Source organism: Lissotriton helveticus, chromosome 5_1 (assembly GCF_964261635.1).
Source record: "Lissotriton helveticus chromosome 5_1, aLisHel1.1, whole genome shotgun sequence".
NCBI classification, from domain to species: domain Eukaryota; kingdom Metazoa; phylum Chordata; class Amphibia; order Caudata; family Salamandridae; genus Lissotriton; species Lissotriton helveticus.
The window spans coordinates 352,706,560-352,731,062 of record NC_136065.1 but is presented as its reverse complement, the minus strand read 5'-3'; the positions used below and the strand labels follow the sequence as shown (position 1 = coordinate 352,731,062).

Genomic DNA, 24,503 nt, shown 5'->3' with positions numbered 1-24,503 from the left:
AATATATACACCGACTTTTTAACTGCTGCAAAGATCCTGTTAATCCTATGGCATGCATAATTCGTACTGATTTTCGGTTGATTGGTTGGTATAACGCCGCTGGCCTCTGAACTTTTCATGTCTCTCCAAATGTCTTCATTGGAACGGTTTTGTTATATTAAATGTCTGCATGGCAGTGAATAGTAGGTGTTTTATTTTAATTTTAAATGTAGTAGCATGAATGACTCAAATCCTCTCTCTCTAATCTTTGTACTGTGGACTTGGGCTTAGGCCTGTGTAAGATTGAACTGCATGCGTTGTCGGGGTGCAAGAAGGATCACTGTGAGATATTCGAGTAGGATTGTGTTAGGGTTATCAATAGTATGATAATTTCAGTCTCTCTACAGTTGCTCTTTAAATTTCACACGTTATTCCACTACTTGTTTTTAAGGGTTGCTAAATATGCATTCAGCCAAGTTATTTAGGATCAAAAGTGAATGAGCTCTTGGAGGAAAAATCAATTATCTTGCCTCATGTTATGAGCCCAGTTATGTGCCAAGGACTACAGGCAATTGGAGGAGGGTTGGGGGCACTTGTGTTTTTCTTTCAATTCTGGTATATATAAGCCCAAGTTACTCCTCGTTCTATTTGCTTTGAGCCTGCACAGTGATGGCAAGGTTCCTAGAAGTATGATTTTTTAAAAGTGGATCTCTGTCATCAACTTGAAACCATCTTTTGAGTGCTGTCCCATTTGTAATAAGGCATATATAGCACTATTGCAATGGATCATGATCCCATACTAGCTCTTTAACTGTGAAGTTTTGATTTGGGTTGTCTGTGGGTTATAAATGAGTAGGTTCAGCTTGAATTTAGTAATATATATATTTTTTCTGGTTAGGACTTGTTAGGTCGAGGCTACCATCGCACTGCAAAGTAGTGGGGGCGGAGCCGAAGATTTAATGACTTCAACAGTGGGGCTTTAACCCGCCTCGCTCTTCCATTGGCTAGCTTCGTAAATGGAGGCTAGCCATTGGAAGAGATGTGTGTCAATCGGGGCTGGAGCAGATTCGTGGGCGTTTCTTGCTTTTTTAAGCCCCGCCCCTTTTTGTTCATCATTCGGAGGGGGCCGTTTACTTTTTTTTTTTTACAGGGCTGTTTTTTCATCATTGGTAACGTCTCTGTTGCCGCTCCCGGTCCCCTCTGAAGACCCCCGCGTGGTTGTATCCTGCCCCTCTCCCGCTGTCCGTGTCTTTGTTCCCGTCCCCCTCCTGCTGTCCGTGTCTTTGTTCCCGCCCCCCTTCCCGCTGTCCGTGTCTTTGTTCCCGCACCCCCTCCCGCTGTCCGGGTATCCGTTCCCGCCCCTCATCCCGCTGTCCATGTCTCCGTTCCCGCACCCCCTCCCGGAGCTACTCACACAGACACCTGGAAACTTGTTTTAGTATTGTTGTCTCTGAAGCACACAGGTGATTGCTGGCTGTGGGTGGAGGTTCGTCCAGAGGGCACCAGAGCAGGAGGGAAGATGCAGCCTCGGCAACGCACATTTCATACCCCTGTATTCGTCTAAGAGAACACACTTATCGCCGTTTTGTAATTTTGGTCGGTGTGGCTTGTCCTGAAATTATTACACGTGATGCTCAAGTTTATTGCGGGAGTGTATGTATGTCTGTTTGTGTGTCCTATCCGGGCGCCTCCCCCTGCTCCCGAGCCATGCGACCCTCCCCACTTCCCTCACTTAACCAAATTGGAGCCCCAAACCCGCTCGCTGAAACCTCCGCTTCCCTCCCAACCGTCCACAAACCGCCCACACTAGCCGATCGAGCCCGGCAAAACCTCCATCAACACTGCATGGCGAGCAAACCGAACCCCAACCTCCATGCGCTCGCTGCAAGGTCCGTCACGTGGCCATGGGCCCAGCCTCGGGTGCTGCCGCCCCCCTGCGCCCCGTGGAACCGCACACCCTCAGCCCGGCTAACCCAGGTCACTCCATCCATGTCACCTCTGAAGGTGACAATCTCCTAGGCAACCATCACCCTCGGCCCTTCCCACAACCTCCCTTGCAATACTCTCTTCACCCCTCACAGACTGAGCGCCCGCTGCACTACCCAACCGGCCTCTGAAGGATGAAAGGCATTAGTATGACTACTCCTTCCCCCCTCCCATTCCCCCCCAGCCGCAAAGGTCCCCTGTGGCTAGGGCCTCGCCCCTCCATCCGTCCTGCCACCAGACCCCTCGCTACCTCCTCCCCAGCTGTCCGACTTACCGCCCCTCCCCCACCGCACCCCCGTCCCAATCCGTTTCCTCCATCCTGACCACAAAGCTCCAGCGGCCAAACAGAAGAAATGCGGCCCTCCAAGCGCTCCCCCTAACTTAACAACTAAACTCCTCGCTGCCTCCTCCCCAGGCTGCCTAAACACAGTGTCCCCCTTGCCCCTTTCCACATGAGCCCTCCGAGGAACCTCCTGGCAGGATATTATCCCTTAAATGATCTGGGGCCTGGGCACGGTGCACTTCATGCTGAGACGAGAGGGTGGCCGGGAACACCTTATTTAATAGCACTGATGTCTCGGATCTTTGGGCACTTCTCTATGCATGTAGTGCAGGGACTCCCCCTTTATGCCTCACTTGGAAATATGAAACTGCCCATGCTTTCAAAACCTGAAAGAGACGGCAAAGACAGCAGAGTGGATTGCAAGAAGGTACTGGGAACTGAGTGATTTATATGTAGGAGACGTGTTGATTTCATTTGAGGAGGCACAGTAAACGCTCACCGCTGTTCGAGGTCAGACTGGAGAGTTTCAAACACTCCTTCGGGTCTATCTAGCGGTATGAATGATGACAGAGTGAGGTAAAACTTAAATTTTTAACTCGAGTCCGTGAAATAACTTAAAGAGCACAGGCCTCAGACTTGATAGATCTGTCTGCGTGTACCTCTTTATTTACTGCCTCAATAGTTGCACCACCCACTCATCCCCTACGTGCTCCTGACCGCCCGACCCCCCGCCCGCCCGCCAGCATTCCTATACTGCCATTGAAACTCCCGCCGTCTGGGACACAATTCCCCTCTACAGGCGCCTCCCCCTGCTCCCGAGCCATGCGACCCTCCCCACTTCCCTCACTCATCCAAATTGGAGCCGCAAACCCGCTCGCTGAAACCTCCACCTCCCTCCCAACTCTCCACAAACAGCCCCCGCTAGCCGATCGAGCCTGGCAAAACCTCCATCAACAGTGCATGGCGAGCAAACCGTACCCCATCCAATGGTGTGGAATTTTATTAAATATCTGCTAGTTAAAGGGTCACAATACTTCAAAACTCTGTGTCCTTATAAAATAAATCCACTTATACCTTTCGTACAATATACCGAGGTGACAAATTACGGCTGCGTTCATATTGTATCGGAGCTCTGATAATACCTCTCGGATTACACTAGGGCTCATTGTATCAAGGGTTAGATGTTAGTGTTTCGCCATTTTTTCAGAAATCTATGTACAGAGGTTGGAAAGCAATATTTCCAGGGTTGGAATGCACTGTGAAGCTGTAAATATCTACCAATGCATGTTTGATGGTATTTGATAGCTCCACAGTGTTCTCTTTCCACACTGGAAAAGGTTGGATATTTTGACAGGACTACACCTTTTTTTCTGGGTCGGAAAAGGGGGCGTACAGTAAAAAAATGTGTACTCGCTGGAAACCCACAACCCGCACCTGCAGTGTGAGAGACAGCACTGTGAGACAGCATTGTGTGTAAGAAAGACAGCAGTGTGTGAGAAACAGCAGTGTGTGTGTGAGAGAGACAGCAGTGTGAGAGACAGCAGTGTGTGTGTTCTAGGGAGAGCATGGTGTGTGAGACAGCAGTGTGAGAGAGACAGCAGTGTGAGAGAGACAGCAGTGTGAGAGAGACAGCAGTGTGAGAGAGACAACCCCGTGGGTTCCCCTCATCCAGCGAACATGTCACCCTGCGGCTACCTCCCTTCATCGTGAGTTCTCTTCCTCGCCCCATCTTCACTCCCGGTGGCTACCTCAGACCCGCTTCGGCAGCGCACTTCCCTCCAACAGTCTCCCGGTCTCTCTTCTCAAAGAGAGCCTTTCCCGGGCACAAGGCCACAGACTTCAGAAATCTGAAAACATCTCCCATGCAGCTGGTGGGAGCAGCTGCCTTCCTGCAGGTCTGAGGCAGCGGAAAGGCCTCGGCTCCCCCTTCACTGCCGGAGGAGGGGGCCTGATAGCGCACGTGCTCCCTGGACAAGGAGGTCACAGCTAAGAGAGGCCCTGGCAGAGAAGGCCTGACACCTCCCCACCCCAGCTCATGAACCACTCCTCCCAGTTTCCACCTGTTGGTCGAGAGAACACCATGCCATGGCGGAGGGGGGTGTCAGACCCCCAACAGCTGAATAAGGCGGTCACGGCCCAGGCAGGCTTTGACATTTAACATCTGGGCCTCCTTTAGAATGGCATATATCCCAGAAAGTCCAGAAACTGATAACTGCCCAATTACCCCCCCCACCCCACTCCCGTGGAGGATACCCTCACCTCTTCCTCTACCCCCTCACACTTAGTGAAGTCAAACCCCAGCACTATTGCTTTTCTTGTTAGCGGAATATGCATGCATCCTGTCGTATCTCGTCCTGCACCCCACACTTTTCTTGCACAGGCAGCGAAATGCAATGCAATAGGTCTCGCATTTCCGAGAGATTAAGCTATTGGCATTGTAAATGACAATGCCATTTATTTATCTGTTTTCAAAACCAACGCATATATAAAAAGTTTGACATTTACAATGCCAATAGCTCTAACTTTTGCAAAGGCGAGACCGTTGCATTGTAAATGCTTGTTATATTTAAGAAAACCCTGAATTTGTTTCCCCGTAGCTTGACAGGTTTACATCTACTTGGGGTATAGTGTTCACCTACATATTATTATTCTTTTGCATACTCCCAAGCAATTATTAAATGTAGGCCTTGGTGATACTCAGGCATGACGAGACGAGAGACGCCTGCGGTGATTCATCACTCTTCAAACCTAGCTGATTCACTCGGCAACCCCTTGAGATTTGGAATAAGGTTTTCACACAAGTTGGATATAGACCATCATGCCTGATTATCACCATTGCCTACATTTAATAATTGCTGTAAAGCCCACGATCTTGTCCAGCATTTTCATGTCCCTGGAGCGACCCGCCGCATTGCTTTAACTCCACTGGCGACCGGACAGTGCTCCACTGAGTTTGCTCCTCTAATGGTCCTGATGAAGACCCCCTTGCAAGGGTTGAATCATCCTCTTCTAGTACCTGGGGTCAAAACCTCGACTTTACTTAAACGCAGACCTGTACTTATAAATCGAGCCCAGAAGCGGATTATTTATTATGCATTCGTGGCATCGCATTACTTGGGGCGTTTAGTCAGTCTCTTGATACATTGTTAGACAGGTCTCCTTCACTATTGTACATATTGTAAATATTGATAATTGTAACCTTACTATCTCATCCCCACCCTTTCACGAGCACTGCATCTAGCACCTTATTCACCTTTTCACTTTAAAGCAACCATTGAAATTGTGAACTTGTGATTTCCGCATTATATAAATCTCTTTGATTACCAAGTTGACCTGTTCAGTGTCCACTTCAATCATTGTGGAGTGTTTTTAATTGTGTTTTTCTTTTGTGAGAATGTCACTGTTCAGTTGGACCATTCTGTGGAGAAAATATAGACCCATTCAACATCACTAATCCCCCGTTCTGCTCTCCTTCAATATTTTGTATTGCTTCTTGTGCATCGTTATCTAACATACATGGGACCCTACTGCAGGGTGTGGTGCACTAGTTGTTAAATACAGGTAACCTTATATACAGAAGTAAAAACTGCTTACAGGCCATCAGAATTGGGAAAAAAAATATTTCTAGAATAGCTCATTCCATCAGTTGTGACAAAGACTCATGCAAGTATAGCCCTCATGTCAGTGTGTTTAAAGGCAGACTTGTTCTAAGTGTGAAAAATTGCAAAGTTCTTCTCTGCAAACTCCGGTAAGCTGTCTTCTCAACTTTTCCAAATTCCATCTTTTGTGACATGTGCAGAGTTAAAATTGCAAGAAAAACATGCAAAATAGATTTTTGGAAAGGAATAGGTTCCTTCAATGTAAAGGACCACGACACATACTTTTCTTTGATGGATCATGTGGAGGAAGCTGTAACATCATTCAAATTACATCCTGTACAAACAATTTGGTTAAATGATTCAGTGAAACAATATGATGTGAAATGAAGAGTGCCCAATGTATTGGTATAAAAAACAATTACAGCAACACATACTCTTAAATGGAATATATTTAAAAACAACAAAGTATATGTACAGGTGAATGAGATGTTTTGACACTTTGAGGCTTAGTAATGCAGAGCCTTAATTGAGGCAGCTAATAGGTTCTTCCCAGAAGATCTGGTTCACTGCATCGAAGATGAAGCATGTAGTGGCCAACCACTGGGTCAGGTAGAAACCTACAATGGGCAAAATCTTGTGGGTACGGTTAAAGAAAAGTCAATATCCAATTGAAATAAATCTGAAAATGGCCCTGGTTTTCTAGAGAGCAGAACACATTTCCCACTTGGTATGCTATTCTAGACTTCTATAAACAAAGTATGGCTTCTAGAATGGTATGTATCAAAAACATTGCAATTGAATCTGGGTAGTGCATCATCTCCAGGGATACTTCAGTGTGGTGAAAGATCAGATGTCTACACTGTCTTTTCTAATCTATGAAAATCAAAATCCAGGTATGTTTTAGCATTATTCAGAATAATTGGTAAGCGAAGCTCCTGGTAATCCTGGTTGCGAGTATAAATATGTTATCAATTCACAAATCAAAAGACATTTTTCGTAGTGTGTGAAACAAGACCAGAAAGTGGCAATGTTGCTTCACAGAGGGATTCAAGGACAACAACAAAAGTGGACCTCTTTCACGCTACCTTATCAAATTACGAAGCATCTGATGCAGTAAGCACCACAAACCGTTGCGTATGGAGGGAGGTACTATGTGTAATCTAATTTCCTAATAAATAAAGTCCGGCGACATTAGTCTGTTTAGAAGGAGTTTACGGTGTCTGTTCTAATAAGGATTTGAGCTAGACAGAACCGGTTGAAACTTGCTAGTATTGCTCCCTCTTCTGAGCATGTGTAGATAATTTTTCAGCAGTTTAGCATCGCTAAGGAGATTAACATTGAGTGCCAGATAATTCTAATGATCTGATCCTGTGTGAGCCATCCTGGTGTCACTTTGGAGGCAGTTTAGCTGTGTCACTCCTGCGCCTGGGGGATCATGGTCCGGAACCTTGTAAATGAAGAGGATGGCTCCAAATCTGATCTGATTATGCCCTCGTGTTATTATCATCTTCCAAGATTTGTGCAAAATGGACTGTTGAGGTCATGTCAGGGAACGCAGCTCAGAGCTCGAAAGACCTGCATCCTTAGTTCTTCAAATGATTGGAAGAAGGTACAGTTTCTCTTGAGCCCCGAGTCTGCATAGTCTGCAACCGTAAAAAGTGCTCAGCATATATCACTGAGGAGAGCAGACCAATTAAAGCTCACCCGCTGCGGGCTCATGCCCTCCACAGTTACATAATCCTTAGGAAGTGCGGCAGCGGAGCCAGGGTAATCAAGACCAACTAATACAAAATAGCACAGCTACAAAAGCCTAGTACAAACAGCCTGATTCATCATTATCCCGTTTTGCGAGCCCCTAATAGCGATTCATAACGAATCGCTATTAAGGACTTGCAAAACGGGATTCATGTAGAAATTGCATAAAGAAATGCGATTCCTACACATTCCTTATTTGCGATTAGCAAATTGCTAATCGCAAATAAGGAATAACTCCCCATTCATTCCTATGGGCCAAAAGGACCATAGGAATGAATGGGGAGTATTCCTTATTTGCGATTAGCAATTTGCTAATCGCAAATAAGATAGCGATTTAAAGGGTGCCAGGGGTGTCCAAAGGACACCCTGTAGCACCCCTTAAATGCAAATCGAAACAGTTGTTGCGCACACACATGTCCAAAGGACATGTGTGTGTGCAACATGCAACTTAGAAAAATGCTTTTAAAAGCATTTTTCTAAGTTTTCGCTATTTACCACGAGGTTTGACCTCGCGGTAAATAGCGGCCCGAAATTGTGAATTAGCAATTTAAAAAGTGTTGATGAATTGCATTTAAGGAATCTCAAATAGAGATTCCTTAAATGTAATTCCTCGCAATTTAGCTAATTAGCAATTACCGATTTTTGCATTTGGGATGATGAATCCCAAATGCAAAAATTGCGCTCGCAAAGGGCCAGATTCTCAGAATCTGGCCCTTTGCAAGCGCAATTCGGCTTGATGAATCAGGCTGAAAATCTTTGGAAAGGGAACCAACCATTACATCGCATGCGTTACAACGCATTGCGATTACTACGCGGTTGTTACAACGACAACGCAAGTCATTACAATGACTTGCTCTAGATAGCACTCTAAACTAAGGAATAGTATAATTTACTATTTTAACACCTTCCCTACTGTTGCACACACTGGAGTTGGAATAGTAAATTATACTATTCCTAAGTCAAGCGTGCCTTCTAGAGCAAGTCGTTGTAACCACTTGCATTGTAATGGTACTGTGATGTAACAAACCAGTTGTTGTAACGACCTCGTTGGAATCACATGTGTTGTAAACGCATGAGATGTAAGCGACTATATTCCTTTGGAAATGGTGAGATTAAAGCACCCAAAACACAAAAGAGGGCTGTGGGATGACACAGTGGACAACCCAGTCCCACAACACTCGCTTGACTTCTGTCACAGCGCTGCTACTAAAGTGGTAACCAAGGCGAAGCCGAGCAGGTGTTCTACCCTTCCCCCCACCACAGGAACTGCGTTCTTCGAAGAATACCATTAAGCGATATCTTCAAAAGGCACTGGAAATAGCACCAAATGCAACTTGAGATGTGGCTACTACAGGTAACGGCACGAACAGCTCCAGGCTTTCACATAGCCATGCCAGTAACCTAGCCAGCAGCCTCCAGAATGTTACACTAATGTTAAGCAAAGATTCATCTACAGCAGGGAGCTCTAGATCACATAGATCACAATCATGCTCTAGCTTAAGAACAGGTGGATCAATAATGGATCTAAATGTAGAGCCAATTTCATAGCCAGTATTATAATCATACGAGCCAAAGAATGACCTGACTAGCCAGTATGACCTGATGAATGGGGTGCTGAAAGTCAACAGCTCCAGGTCTCCCTCTACAACAGTTAATAACATGGACCTAACAAGTACAGACCAAACCCAAACAGAATCACGATTGCCGCTCAAGTTTCCTGAGTTCTGGAATGGACCCCTGAGCGGATAAAGTCCTCCAGTCCTGACACAGCAAATGAGTGAAACACCTATAAACTTAAACAACACGTGTACACCACCCAAATGGGAGAGTTTCACGGACCAGAAACTGGGATACCTGTCGGAACATTTTCCCTCTAATATTGAGGCACAAATAAATGAAACACTCAGGCAAACCCCGCTAGTGATGACCAGTAGAAAAAGACACTGAGTAAGACTCTGTATGATTGGCTACATCTAACACACAAGGATTAGTGGAAATAAGAGTGTCATAGGAAACAATAGCTAGGGCACTGCTCTGGCAGTCAAATAAGATGGTACTACAATTAGAACAGATACAATCACTGGCAACTCACTTGGCAAAAATTGGGTTCAAACTAAACTTCCTGGAGTCCCAAGTGAAATTCATTATGATGGACAACCCCTGCCATGCTCCCCAATCACTGATAAGCTAAGCTCTTTACCTGAGACACTAGGGGTACTAGTTGGCACAATTAAGGAGTACACAACAAGAACAGCCCCACAGGCCAAGGCATCTGAATGCTACCACAGTGGAGGACGTTAGTCAAATTAATTATAGCACCGCACCAATTGACATTCCCTTGAAATTCTCGAAACAACTAACTGACACACTGGAGCAGGCAATCTGCAGTTTGCCAGTTACAAAGATAACTGAATGTTAGAGGGAGCGAAAGAGGAAAAGTTCTCAGTCGTATAATGAGATGGCAGACATAAGAGGAACACATGAGGCCACTGACAATAAGACAGCATCCGTGCCTCTCTCAACAACAAGGGGCATATTAACAAGGGCTTTATCTCCGCTTTTTTGTCTTTAAAAACCAAAGAAGCTGAGATAAAAAATTTGCCCTATCAAAAACAGAGTGCTAACATGCAAAATCGCATGTTAGCACCCTTTTTCACTACGCTTCCCTTTGCATCTTTAATGAGATGCAAAGTGGGCGTTCCAGAGCAAAATAATAGGAGAAATGTCTCTAAGCGACATTTCTCCTATTATCAAGCTTCACGCTAACCCTGTTAGAGACAAAAAAAGCAGGGCTAACCACGGTTAATTCTGATTTATTACGTCTGCTAATTTTCAGATTTAGCCATGTAATCCAATGGGAGGTGGATTACATGGCTAAATCCACCATGGGCTATCAACAAGGATATCCCTATCCTTGTAGTTTTATCGCTGCATTACCAGCGATAACCTCCCAAAATGCCACTATCGCTGGATTTTTTGTCGCCTAGGTGGTTAGCGTTGTTAATAACGCGATAACCAGGCGATATTATCCAGCGATAGTGGGCGTTAAATTTTTTTACGCTAAGCGCCCTTAGCGTTACTTTTCCCTGTTCCTTGTTAATATGCCCCTAAGTCTGAGAAGAGCAAAAAAAAATTGAAAAAACAAACAAAGATGCGATGTTAATCATAAAAGATATTCACTGCTGCACAAACATCCCAAAAATTACCAAAGCACAAGAAGACATGAACTCTGGCAAACTTTTTCCAATTTTCATTCCATCGACATAGTTAAAATCTCAGTCTCCGATCTCCAGCAAGATGCTGACCATCACAACATTACCAGCACCCATTTAGGGGAAGGAGAAGCTCCTGAAAAGGGAGCTCCAGAGCCTGCTGGCCAGACAGTCTCAAATACATTTCAAAACTCAGGCCCGTTGGAAGGTGCAGCTGCTGGACAAGGGGTCCCCTCCAACTCAGTCAGGAGAAATGACAAGACCAACCTGGTCCCAGGTATACGAAGAGAAATGAAAGACCTAGGTGCACAGTCCGATTGGGAGAACTTAGAAATGCCAAGTCACAACCCATGGTTTTTATCCAAGAGCTCTCTAAAACGCAGGAGTGCAGCTAACCTCTTAAGGGTGAGCAGTGAGAGACCACCACTGACAAAAGACAACACAGGGCCACAACTGGAAACCACCTGCAGGGTTGCCTTATTTGGTCATCAAGAGAGACATGAGCATAAAACTGCTGCAATCAACAGCCTATTAGCTCAGCCCGGGTCTTAGAGCAGGGGACTCTCCCCTGCACAGCTAGATGAGCAGCAGTTCATCATCCAGCCCGCAAATGAGGAGGTCGGCGTACTCACAAAGAATTGCTCTTCATTCCCTGATGTACACCAAAGGGCCCCATTGACACACTCAATAGAGGGAATCAGCTGTGGCTGTTTAGTCAGATTACTACACTAGCTCAGAGGACCTCGACTGGGTTAAATTTGGCCCAACTCTTTTAAATTGATTTGGGAAAATTCCCTCCTGGACCTACGTTGGTTCTCCCTTAGTACTGCATATTAATCGTTTTAGGTTTTCTTTTGCGTCGTACAGCCACATATAATACATTTGTTTTTGTACCACAACATTATTTTAGAAATAAGTTGCACATGTTATTTGTTATGTAGTTCTCCTTCTCAGGACTCAGTCTGAACATTTTGTACAAGGTCAACCATCAAAGTGTACTGTTTTCATGTGATCAGTTAGCAATATCTCCTAATGTTTTGGACACAAAACAAAAGCACAGCTACTGTTTTCCAACACAGCACTTTTTATCATATAAACTGAGACTTGCCTTTTTGAAAACAGGGAGGAGGATTGTTGCAGAGTGACAGGTCATGGAACGGGCACCCCAGCCTTGCATAAACTGAGTTTACACCTACCTTACGAGTTAACACTTACGACACCTAAATATAAATTTCAAGGTATGGGGTCAAATGCTAATCCCAGAGATCAGTGATATATCCATATCATTTACCATGTTAGGGATATTCATTGTGTGCAGTTTGCTAGCAATGTTAATTGCTTTGGTTATTTGTATATGTTTTCTAATTGCAGCACACTTGCTTTAGAATAGAGCACAATCGTTCCAACAAATATTGGATTCTTTCCTTGTGTCTTTATTTTGTTTATTATGGGCATGCATTAGTGAGAAGTGATTCTCTTCCTTTTGGAGACTAGAGTGTTGTTGCTATCTAGGTTGCCCAAATTACCTGCTGCTCTTGGAAGTTTAGGAGTTCAGGTAAGGCGCTGTGAGCTAACCATGAATTTTAGGCTAAAAAGCACTGATGGGGCAGAGAGACACAGTCCCTGCAGTCTGACATTCTGCTCTCCGAAGGCACAGTTCTGTGCACTCAGAATCCTTGCAACAGTGTGGGCCCAAAATGGTCACTTTTTAGGACTGTGGCATTGATCTTCATATTACCTTGCCAGTGAAATACCCCTTTGTACTACTAAATTTACATTTCGGAAAAACACCAACATGTGTGCTGAAGGGATCAATTGAAGAAAACCGCTGCTAGGTCTTGGAAGTAGAGGGATCACGCCCCTCACAATCCAATGAAGGCCCCATCAGAGGGAGGTACGCTGAGAACTTTTCATTTGTTTTCATGCCCACTGTCAAGCGGGCAGGACAACAGATAAAAAGATTGCTCCCACATGCTGGGAACAGCATTTGTGGCTGCCCCCTAAGTGTGGGAGCAATTCTGGCTCCTGCTGGAGGCCGGGAGATGGCACTGAGCGCAGGGACATTTAGTCTCCCCCTGCAGTTCCCAATGTTCTACACTGATTGCCCTGGATGGGTTCCAGGGTACCCAGAATGAAGAAGCCGGGCCCCGGGGAATGTGATCCCCGGGGCAGAAATCTGCCTGGGAAGGGGGGGGCCATGTGGCTGCCCCCCCTTTAAGTTTTGGCTGGGCCCCAGGGGATGGGGTCCACATGGCCAAAATTGGCCCAGGGTGTGGGGCTATGTGGCTCCTCTAATAAATTTAAAGCAGAGAGGATGCTTCTCCCTTTTGATTACCGTGAGTATGCAAATGCCCAAAATTATTTGTAAGCTCCGCTCGTTAGGCCCCACCTCATACTCCTTAGTAGTATGCAAATTTCTTCCTGCCTTTTCCCAGGCTGATGGACTGTTTACCAAAAGCCACCCAAGTGCGTTTCCCACTTATTTTTGTGATGCATTTGTGCTGTAGAGAAATAGGAGGACATCTTCATCAAACAGACTAAGTGTTTGTACTCTCCCCTGAGGCGGAAAGCCGGGGGTTTAGGCAGCTTGTAATTTTTAAATACTTATTAACTTTATTTGTGCCTTAAAAAGATTTTACTTTTGTTTTAATAGGAAGTAACCTTGCCCCTCGCCACATTTCGAACCCTGCTACCCGCTCAGACGATCAGGCTCTGACGCGGTCGGAGACAGGGCTGGCCGCCATCTTAGGTGCGAAACTAGGCTAACGCACCAGCTGTAGGCTGCCTCCCACCCTCCTCCGTCTCATAAAATTACTTCCAGTCTCTGTCCGCGCAGCGTCGGGCGCTGCGGGCGCGCCGAAGGCGTGCCAAAGGCAAGCCCGTCTGCGCCCGTCCGCGCCAAGACCGCGTCAGGCGCAGGCCAGACTGGACCACTGTCCCCAATACAAACTTATCTGGCAAGTGCTCTTCTTAGGCTCAACGGTCGAAACAACTGTCCATGCAGTATACCTACGGCACGGATTATGGGTCCTTTTTCTTGTAGGACATGTAAATGGACCACTTCACGGTCCCCACCGGAGCCACGCCATCTTTCAGATACTATCCCCGGTAAATTCCGACTCGGTAACACCCATACAACCCTATGGCCTTCCAGTCCCATAGGAATGAATGGGAGACACCGAATCGGATTTTACCGATTCGGTAAATACCGAATCGGTAAATACCGAATCGGTAAAATCCGATCTCGAAATTTCGAATACATGTCATGTGAGCCTGTGCACCAATCAGGGACACCCACCACACCCCACATCCTAGCACCTGAGAGATCAGCCAATCAGGTGCAAGTACCACACCCCAGTACCTGGAGGTGGCCACGCCCATGCAGGTGCAGAGCAACTGAACTGCAGAGAGAGCTGGAAGGGAGACAGAGGAGCTGCCAGCAGTGAGACCAAGAGAAACAACATGGAGTCCCAGGAGGCACCAAAGGATGGAGGTGACAGGAAGAGAAAGATGAAATTTAGCCCCACAGAGCTCCATGTGCTGGTGGAGAAGGTTGTGCAGCACTACAGCCAGCTGTTTGGGAAACAGTCTCTGCATGTTGCAGAGTCTGTAAAGCGGACCACCTGGCTGGCAATACAGAGCAAGGTCAATGCTCTAGGAGTGACCCACAGAGACATTGACGACATGAAGAAAAGGTGGTATGATCTGAGGATCACCACCAAGAAAAAACTAGCCACCCAGAGGAAGGAATCAGCAGCAACCGGTGGGGGGAAGAGCCGTGCCCCAAGCCTCACCGACCTGGAGCAGCTCGTGGAATCAACCATGGAGCATGAAAGCATACATGGGATCGGGGATGCTGATAGCTCAGCCAGAGCTGCAAGTAAGAAAGGTAAGTTGCATGGACATGTATCCCACCCATTCCCAGGCCCCTTCCCCAATGTGGGTGAATCACTCACAATCCAGCACACATGACTGTAGTCCCCAGCAATGCATCATGGTAGTTGTAGTCATAGGTACATACATCAAAGCTGCCAACACCGAACCCTGCATGCCATGCCACACTCCCCATGCACAAACAGTCTAGGCAAATGCTAATGTGTGTTAGGAATCTGTGTTGGGAAAACAGGCAGCTGATCATTGTCCATGTCTGTTCACAGGAGAGTCATCGCGCAGAGCAGCGCTTGGAGGGGAGTGTAGTGCCACAACATCGTCTGCGCGGGAGAAGGCAAAAGACACTGCTGGACCTACCACTGTCCCTGAGGAAACATCCACACCCCAGGCACCCACAGAAATGGAGGACGACACCAATGCTCAGCCACTCTCGCCCCTGCTGTTTGACACACAGACACAGCCAGCACCAGCAGGAGCTACAACATCCAGCTCAGGGTCCCCTGTGTGCGTGAGGCCAAGGAGGCAGGATGTCCCACCTTTACGCATACTGGAGAGCTCCGATGAGGAAGTGGTAGTGGCTCCCAGACCTACTACACCAACAATGTCTGGCCACGCTGGACAACTTGGCTCACAGGGATCTGGCCATGCAGGTGACCCTGTCCGTAGGGCACGAGAGCAGGATGAGGGGCAGGATGTGCAGGGTGTCTTCGCTGGGCTTGAAGCCACAATGGTGAAAGTCCAGCGTATGCAGGCCAGAGGCATCATGGCTGTACACCGGCAGGTGCGCATCCTGAATACCAGGATGTCGGACATCGATCGGGGGATAGGTGCCATGGCAAGGGGAATGGAGGCCATGGGCAAAGGGATGGAGGCAATGGGCAAAGGGATGGAGTCCATGGCAGAGGGGGTGAGGGGCATGGAGGAGCGCATAGGCACCCTCTGTGACAGGCTGCAAAGTGACCAAGAAGAGAGGCGCAGGTATAGGCGCAAGGTCAGGCTGCTCAATCAGTCGATCAACCGCTTGGCAACCTCCACCACCCTGCAGTGTCGCCGCTCTGTAAATCTGCAGACTGACATTGTTCACTGCTGCAGTGACTTGTCCCGGGGATGGGGAGGGTGACCTCCGCAATGGAGGCAATGCTGACCCAGCTGACAGCCACAGGTGGCAACATGGTTGTTGGGGACACTGAGGAGACAACGAGCAGGAGTGGGTCCAGCACGCCTGTTCAGGACATACGTAGGAGCAGCAGACTCCATGCCGAAGACACCGGCACCACTTCACATTTAGACCCTCAGCCCCGTGCCTCGCAAAACACCATGCGTAAGCGCAATCATTGAAATAATTAATGCGCACAGGACAGGTCAAAGTGAGGAAACTTTGGCAATACATTTTGCAAGGTGCATTTAATTTGATTATTGTTTTTTGGAAGGTGCAGTTGTGTACATTTAAAGTGAGTGTTCCAATCACTGGACATGGCTGTGTGTCATCGCTCAATTAGAAGTATCTGTTGGTAATTTCAGCAGTCGACCATCTGTTGCTGGTGCTGCTCCTGCTGCATTGTGATCTGCTTGTACTGTCCCATCATCAATGTCCTCATGATATGTGAGTTCTATCTCTGTGCCATCCTTGGTGGCAAGATTGTGCAGCATGGCGCAGGTCGCAATAATCTTGCAACAGATAATTGGCGTGTATTGCCGTGCACCTCCACTCTTATGGAGGCACCTAAATCTACTTTTCAGCAGCCCAAATGTACGTTCCACCACGCTACATGTTGTTCTGTGTGCCAGGTTATAACGCCTTTCACTCCTGGTGGATGGGTTCAGGTAGGGGGTGAGCACAAATGAACGCAGGGCATATGCACTGTCACCTGGGTGGGAAAGGATAATAAGATTATTCACATACTCAGGAGTGCTCCTTCTGCATGAACTGTCAGGGTGTCTCACACATACTTACCCAGCAGGTATCCATCACCAAAATCACCAGCAACAAGGCGTCTGTATATCCCACTGTTGGTGAAGATGTAGGAGTCGTGGGTACTCCCAGGATATTTGGCTACGATGTCCGTTATCATGTTGCTAGCATTGCAGATCACCTGCACATTGATTGAATGTGTGGATTTCCGGTTCCTGTAAATGTGCTCAGTTGCTGCAGGTGGGCATAATGGGATGTGCGTTCCATCGATACAGCCTATTATGTGTGGGAATTGTGCAAGTTGATAGAATTCTGTTTTTGTCCTTGCTAGTTCTGCAGGTGTCTCAGGGAACTCAATGTAGTGCTCCATCCTCTCCATCATGGCGTTTAGGAACTTTCTGAAGAAACGTCACAGGCAGCTCTGGGACACTCCACCTACAGTGGCTATCACGTGCTGGTAGCTCCCAGAGGCAAGGAGGTGTAGGCAGCACAGCACCTGTACATGTGGTTGGATGGCGTGTGCTCTTGGGGTTAGGTGTTCCAGATATGGGTGGAGGTCCCTGATCAAGTCCAGGATTGTTCTGGGGTGGAGTCGGTACCTTTGCAGGATCTCAGCTTCAGTGAGTTGGAAGAGGGTGATTCTCTGCCTATATACCTGCTCCTCCCTTAGCCAGATCCTCTCTCCTGCTGCCTGTATCCGTAGCCACCTTGCAATTACGTAGAAGGCCGCCATTGTGGGTGAACTGTTGCATTTTGGGAGCTTCTTATATATCCTGTTCCTGGTTTCCACCTGCTCCCAATCCATGGTAATTACCGACTCTTAAATACCGAATTTCACGAAATTCGGTATTTCCTGACTTTGCTACATCTCACATGGCCTTTTTTACCACTTCTTATTTACCGACTCGGTAAATATGAATTCGGTATTTACCGATTCGGTAATTTACCATTTCTTATTTACCGATTCGGAGAATATGTATTCGGTAAATTCCGAATCGTGTAATACCGATTCGGTGTTTTACCGACTGGTATTTACCGATTCGGTACGTTTTTGGTGACATACATCTCGTTGCACTGATACCGGTCGGTAATGGCCGATTTTACCGATTTTCGGCCGTTACCGACCGGTATTTGGCTACCTACATCGGGCCCTTGGATTTTTAATTTACCGGATGCCCTGGTAATGGCTGCCATTTAATCCAATTTTCCCAATTGTACTGTACACTTTTTCAGCGCCAGGATGCTCCTTTCGGAGCGAGAGTTGCGCTCTACAAATACCAATTACAATTACAATTACAAACAGACACTTAATTCATATAGTTAGGAGGGGGTACTCCTGTTTGGTGGAGATTCACCTCTTTGTAGTCCTGTCATCTTCTTGTGATGAGGATTCATGTTATCACAGATTTGTGGATGAAAATGCTGAAGGAACAATCACATTGCCAAAAATACATGCACACAAGGTCACTGGAGACATTACCTCGTGGTCCTTTGCGCAGCTGTAGTGTAGATTATGCACTAAACATTTACCCAACGAGGTATCGCATGCTAATTGACGTGTTGAAAGTACTCCAGTTGGGTAGATATTTTCAGCAAAACTGTGGACTCTTCTTGGGAAAAATGAGGTAATATTCTGGCCCCATTGCTCCTTTCACAGGAATTAAACCTCAATGGGAAGCACTTACAAATATAAACACAGCAAGTGCCCCATTGAAGCTCCACTTCTGTAAAACATAAATAATCCTAACTTCTTGGGCTTGGCGAAGGCAAAGCAAATGTGTTTCCTCTCGTTTTCCACATTAAAAACAATCTGAAATCCTTAATTGTGGTGAATGGTTCATTGATCGATTGGAGCGCAATCAGATCTGTGACGAGTGGTTTCTTTCTTGTCTTGAGAGCAATAGTACTCCCTTTTAATTGACTGGAGTACGCAAATGCCCAAAATTATCTGCAAGGGCTGCCTGTATGGCCCCACCCAGTTTTCCTTAGTAGTATGCAAAGGTCTTCCCACATTCTTGATGCAGAAGAATTTTGAGGTTCCCTTCTGACCCAGTTACTCACACAGCTACTGACACTCCCACACAGACACTCAGACACCCACTCAGACAATCATTCAGCCACTCTCACATATACTCACAGACCCAAACAGCCATTCACAAACCCATACAGTCACTCACAGACCCAAATGGCAACTCACACATCCACTACCACACCCATACAGTCACTGATACATCCACTCAAAGACCCTGAGAACCACTCACATACCCACAAACACACCCATACAGACGCTCAGACACCCACTCATACACCCATTCTGCTTCTCTCACATCCGCTCACAGACCCACACAGCCACTCACACACCCACTCACCGACCTATACAGCCACTCACACACCCACTCTCAAAGGTTACAGTTAGGAAATAAAATTATAAAAACCTTAAAAATTCACTAAAAAAAAGCAAAGGTTAACTGGTCATTATAGTTAGGAAATAACCTTAGAAAAACTTAGAAATTCACAAAAAATACAAAGGTTACAGTTAGTTAGGCTCAGATTTAATTCATACAAACTCAGTGAAAATCAGCAGTTACAGTTAATCTGAGCTAGCTATGACTTACGCGCCCAACAAGTCACTGCTTATGACCTCATATACTACATCACTCATGACAAGATCAGTGACATCACTCATGACACCTCAAATTACATCACTGAAGACATCATCCACAGAACCACTCACACAATTACTTACATGCCCACTCACATACACATACAACTACTCACACATCCGCACAACCACTCACACACCCACTCACAGATTCACTCAAATCCATACAACCACCCACTCACCCACTTACACACCCACAAAACCACTCACATACCCACTCACACTCTGCCCAACCATCATACTCCCACTCAGATACCCCTACAACCACTCACACACCCATACAACTACTCACACACCCATCCAACTACTCACAAACCCAAACCAGCACTCACAAACCCATTCACAGATCTATACAGCCACTCACATAACCTCACTCAAAACCATGCAGCCACTCAGACACACACTCTCACACTTATACAGACAGTCACAAAGCCACTCAAATGACATATGTTAGAAACAGTATCACTCATTAGTAGTATAGAAAGAATAGTAATTGCACTCAAGCTGTAGCTTAGTATATATCTTTAAGTCTAAGAAATGTTTACAAAAAACACCCACTGGATGTCATGAGTGATGTCATTTGAGACGTCATGAGTGATGTCACTGAGCATGTCATGAGTGATATAATATGTGAAGTCATAAGCAGTTGATTGTGGGTGGCATCAGTTAAAGTTATCTCAGGTAACTATAACTGCTGAACTTCACTGGTTTCGCATGAATGAAATCTGAGTCTACCAATAACGTCCCTTTAACCTTTAAGTTTTTTCAAGTGTTTCTTCAACCCAGTCAGTCTCCCTCGCTAATACCTAGCCCCAAGACATCTTTGGGAGTGGCCAGGTGTGGAGAGGGCAGTTGGTCCTCCGCGATGAGGGTCAAGGGAACAACCGATTAATGGGAAGTAACACAGGGAAGCCTCTTGACTGGATGAGGTGCACCAATTGGTTCACGATTATTCGGGTCATGCCCAGGCATTTCCTTTTTAATCCTTTTTAAACCATTTTGTTGCGACAAAATGGTTTAAAAAGGATTAAAAAGGAGAATTTTCGATTATAACACTGCAAAAGCAGTAGCGATTGTGCCACGGTCGGGGACACTATCTAGTGTCCTAATGTTGTGTTTAACTGTACCACGTGCACTGGGGCTGGGCACGTTACCCTTGAGCACGCTTTGTGTAATTTAAGGATTAACACGAGTAACTGGAAACATTGAAGGTGTGCATCCCACCCGCTAATGATGTCATTAAGTTACTGGCCCCACTGGGTTTGCACCCAAATAAGAATGGAACAAAAATGGTCTACGAAGAAGATATGATGAACCACATGCGAGGCGGAACATCTGATTTCATGCAGCAAGTTTATTTTCGTGAAGAGCCAGAAGTAACTTGGAGTTGTATTTTATAAATATGGGACTATACTTGATGACTTTCAAACGCACATCGGTGCACTTAAATCGGGACACTGATTATACAGTATGTTGAAACTGGGACATATAATTGTGGTAAACAATACGCAAATTGAGACTTTTAACTTTAGTGAAGTTTCTAATATTATTAGCATGCATTTTGGGTAATGTAGTGCGAGAGGAAGTAGTGAGCACTTAGGGCGCTACAGGTGGTCATCTTACCGCGCAAATGGGAGGGATAAATTGGGACGAGGGGCGGCAGTTGGGTTTTACAAGCCGGCGAGGGCGGAATGTCGAGGAAGACTCTTCCGGAGATGTAGAGAGATATGCGGAGGTTTTAAGCAAGTACGTGAGATAAAGAGGGGACGATTAATCGAATGAATGGAGGAGAGTAGGGAATTTCACATGAGAGATTTAATTTTGTTACGATCATGTGTAAAAATCGCTTGAAACGTTTGGCGTACGACATGAGATGCAAAGAATTATGGTGGGTAGGCAGTTTGGGAGCATCTCGATGTAGAGTAAGCTACCGTAAGGGTGCACCATTAAAAGGGAGTCACGGCAATCAACCCACGGGCCTTAGTTCGGAAGGGAGGGGGGTGAGTATCGGATTTGATGATTCTTGGGCTGCGAAGCGATGATGTGCACGCAGCGTTAATTGACACTACAGACCAGGATTTATTAATTTAAGCAAGCTATATATGTGAGGAACAGTGTATATTTCCAGTTACAGCAGCATGAGTCAACTAGTTGTTTGAACCCCGTTTTAGACAAGTAAACAATTGATAAATTAGTTAAAGTCATATGTACAGTGGTGTAATGTATTATTAATACTTGTTTAATTGGTTTTCTAGTTACCCCTGACGAAGGGCTCACAGAGGCCCGAAAGCATTGGGTTTGCAATAAACTGCTTTTTCATGAAATCTGCTTTAGCACGTATTTTTGACAGAAGAGGTTCGGATGGCCCATCAGAAATATGAGAAACTTAGAAAATTGGCATTCACTTTCATGTGGTTTATAAATGGACAACTAAGAAAAGGGATTGAAAATGCGACAAAATGGTTTAAAAAGGATTAAAAAGGAGAATTTTGGATTATAACACTGCAAAAGCAGTAGCGATTGTGCCAAGGTCGGGGACACTATCTAATGTCCTAATGTTGTGTTTAACTGTACCACGTGCACTGGGGCTGGGCACGTTACCCTTGAGCACGCTTTGTGTAATTTAAGGATCCACACGAGTAACTGGAAACATTGAAGGTGTGCATCCCACCCGCTAATGATGTCAATAAGTTACTGGCCCCACTGGGTTTGCACCCAAATAAGAATGGAACAAAAATTATCTTCAAAGAAGATATGATAAACCACATGCGAGGCGGAACATCTGATTTCATGCAGCAAGTTTATTTTCGTGAAGAGCCAGAAGTAACTTGGAGTTGTATTTTTAAATATGGGACTATACTTGATGACTTTCAAACGCACATCGGTGCACTTAAATCGGGACACTGATTATACATTAGGTTGAAACTGGGACATATAATTGTGGTAAACAATACGCAAATTGAGACTTTTACCTTTAGTGAAGTTTCTATTATTATTAGCATGCATTTTGGGTAATGTAGTGCTAGAGGAAGTAGGGAGCACTGAGGGCGCTACAGGTGGTCATCTTACCGCGCAAGTGGGAGGGATAAATTGGGACGAGGGGCGGCAGTTGGGTTTTACAAGCCGGCGAGGGCGGAATGTCGAGGAAGACTCTTCCGGAGATGTAGAGAGATATGCTGAGGTTTTAAGCAGGTACGTGAGATAAAGAGGGGACGATTAATCGAATGAATGGAGGAGAGTAGGGAATTACACATGAGAGATTTAATTTTGTTACGATCATGTGTAAAAATCGCTTGAAACGTTTCGCGTACGACATGAGATGCAAAGAATTATGGTGGGTAGGCAGTTTGGGAGCATCTCGATGTAGAGTAAGCTACCGTAAGGGTGCACCATTAAAAGGGAGTCACGGCAATCAACCCACGGGCCTTAGTTCCGAAGGGAGGGGGGTGAGTATCGGATTTGATGATTCTTGGGCTGCGAAGCGATGAGGTGCACGCAGAGTTAATGGACACTACAGACCAGGATTTATTCATTTAAGAAAGCTATATATGTGAGGAACAGTGTATATTTCCAGTTACAGCAGCATGAGTCAACTAGTTGTTTGAACCCCGTTTTAGACAAGTAAACAATTGATAAATTAGTTAAAGTCATATGTACAGTGGTGTAATGTATTATTAATACTTGTTTAATTGGTTTTCTAGTTACCCCTGACGTAGGGCCCACGGAGGCCCGAAATGCATTGGGTTTGCAATAAACTGCTTTTTCATGAAATCTGCTTCAGCACGTATTTTTGACAGAAGATGTTCGGATGGCCCATCAGAAATATGAGAAACTTAGAAAATTGGCATTCACTTTCATGTGGTTTATATATGGACAACTAAGAAAAGGGATTGAAAATGCGACAAAATGGTTTAAAAAGGATTAAAAAGGAGAATTTTGGATTATAACACTGATAAAGCAGTAGCGATTGTGCCAAGGTCAGGGACACTATCTAGTGTCCTAATGTTGTGTTTACCTGTACCACGTGCACTGGGGCTGGGCACGTTACCCTTGAGCACGCTTTGTGTAATTTAAGGATTAACACGAGTAACTGGAAACATTGAAGGTGTGCATCCCACCCGCTAATGACATATTTTATAAGTGGCATTTCTAAGCGAGTCATGCCAAAATCCCCTTTACCAATCGAAAGGATTTGGCACTGCAAGTCCATTGATATTAAACATCATGAGGCTGCTTCACTGCAATTCACTATTGCCGTCCAATACAATGTCAACCACTTCCCCAATTTAACGTATGGAAAGACCAGGCCTCATAGGTAGTGAAAACACACATACGTATTCCTCATTCCCTTGGTGCACATGGACTATTGCGCACACTAGCCTGCGATGGCAGGAGGGACACTTAGGGCCCGATTCATAAAGGTAAAGCTGGTCGAAAGTCTAACTTTATGGCTTTCAGTATTCACAAAGGCATTACGAGTAGTGTGCCCTTCAGAACATGGAATCAGTGCCACTACCTAACAGGGATAGGAAAGGCACGCACTTTCACACGTATTTATAGTGTGAAAGTGTGCCAAGCCAGGAGGCTCCATTAGAGAATCAGCAAAAGTCAGGCAGACAAAGTTCAGGGAACACTACCTGAAGAGTATCAGATCCATCACACATATATATAGCTCCTGTAAAGAGCACTCTCAACATGAGTGACACACTAAATTTGCTCACCTCAAATGTCTGCTTTTCTATCAAAGTCTTTAAGCATAGAATTAGCACAGTGCCATGCACACTGAGATAGAAAGGGATAAAGTCTTTTGCCATTTCTACAGCAAAGTCTTTAAGCATGTAATTAGTGCTATCTATGCCGAGCTGTAAAGTTACCAAAGCCTTTTACCACTCCAGGCACAGTATTACAGTTTTGGATTGGTATAATTCCATCCAAGCCAATCTGAAATGAATAAAAGCAACCTCTGACACGTGTTTTGCTCTCATTAGAGCTCTTCAGAGAAGACTGGTATCCTTAATGATGACTAATAAATGATGGGCAATTAATACTTTAGTTTCTGATTCCAATGGTCCATTCTAAACTGTGATTTTGTTTTGTATCCAAGCATCAGACATGGGGATTTTGTCCGCCTTGCTCTTGTCCAGCCTTACTTATCCAACATACTTAGCTAGTAGAGGTAACATCAAATAGAATGGTGAGGGCTTTGTTTTGTGGGGGAGGGAAG

At 45.6% G+C, this 24,503-nt stretch overlaps 1 protein-coding gene across 2 annotated transcripts in view; it reads left to right on the top strand.

Moving 5' to 3' along the window:
• The window catches only part of MMEL1 (membrane metalloendopeptidase like 1), a 963,690-nt gene that overhangs the window by 392,233 nt on the left and 546,954 nt on the right, over positions 1 to 24,503 (top strand). The window lies entirely within an intron of this gene.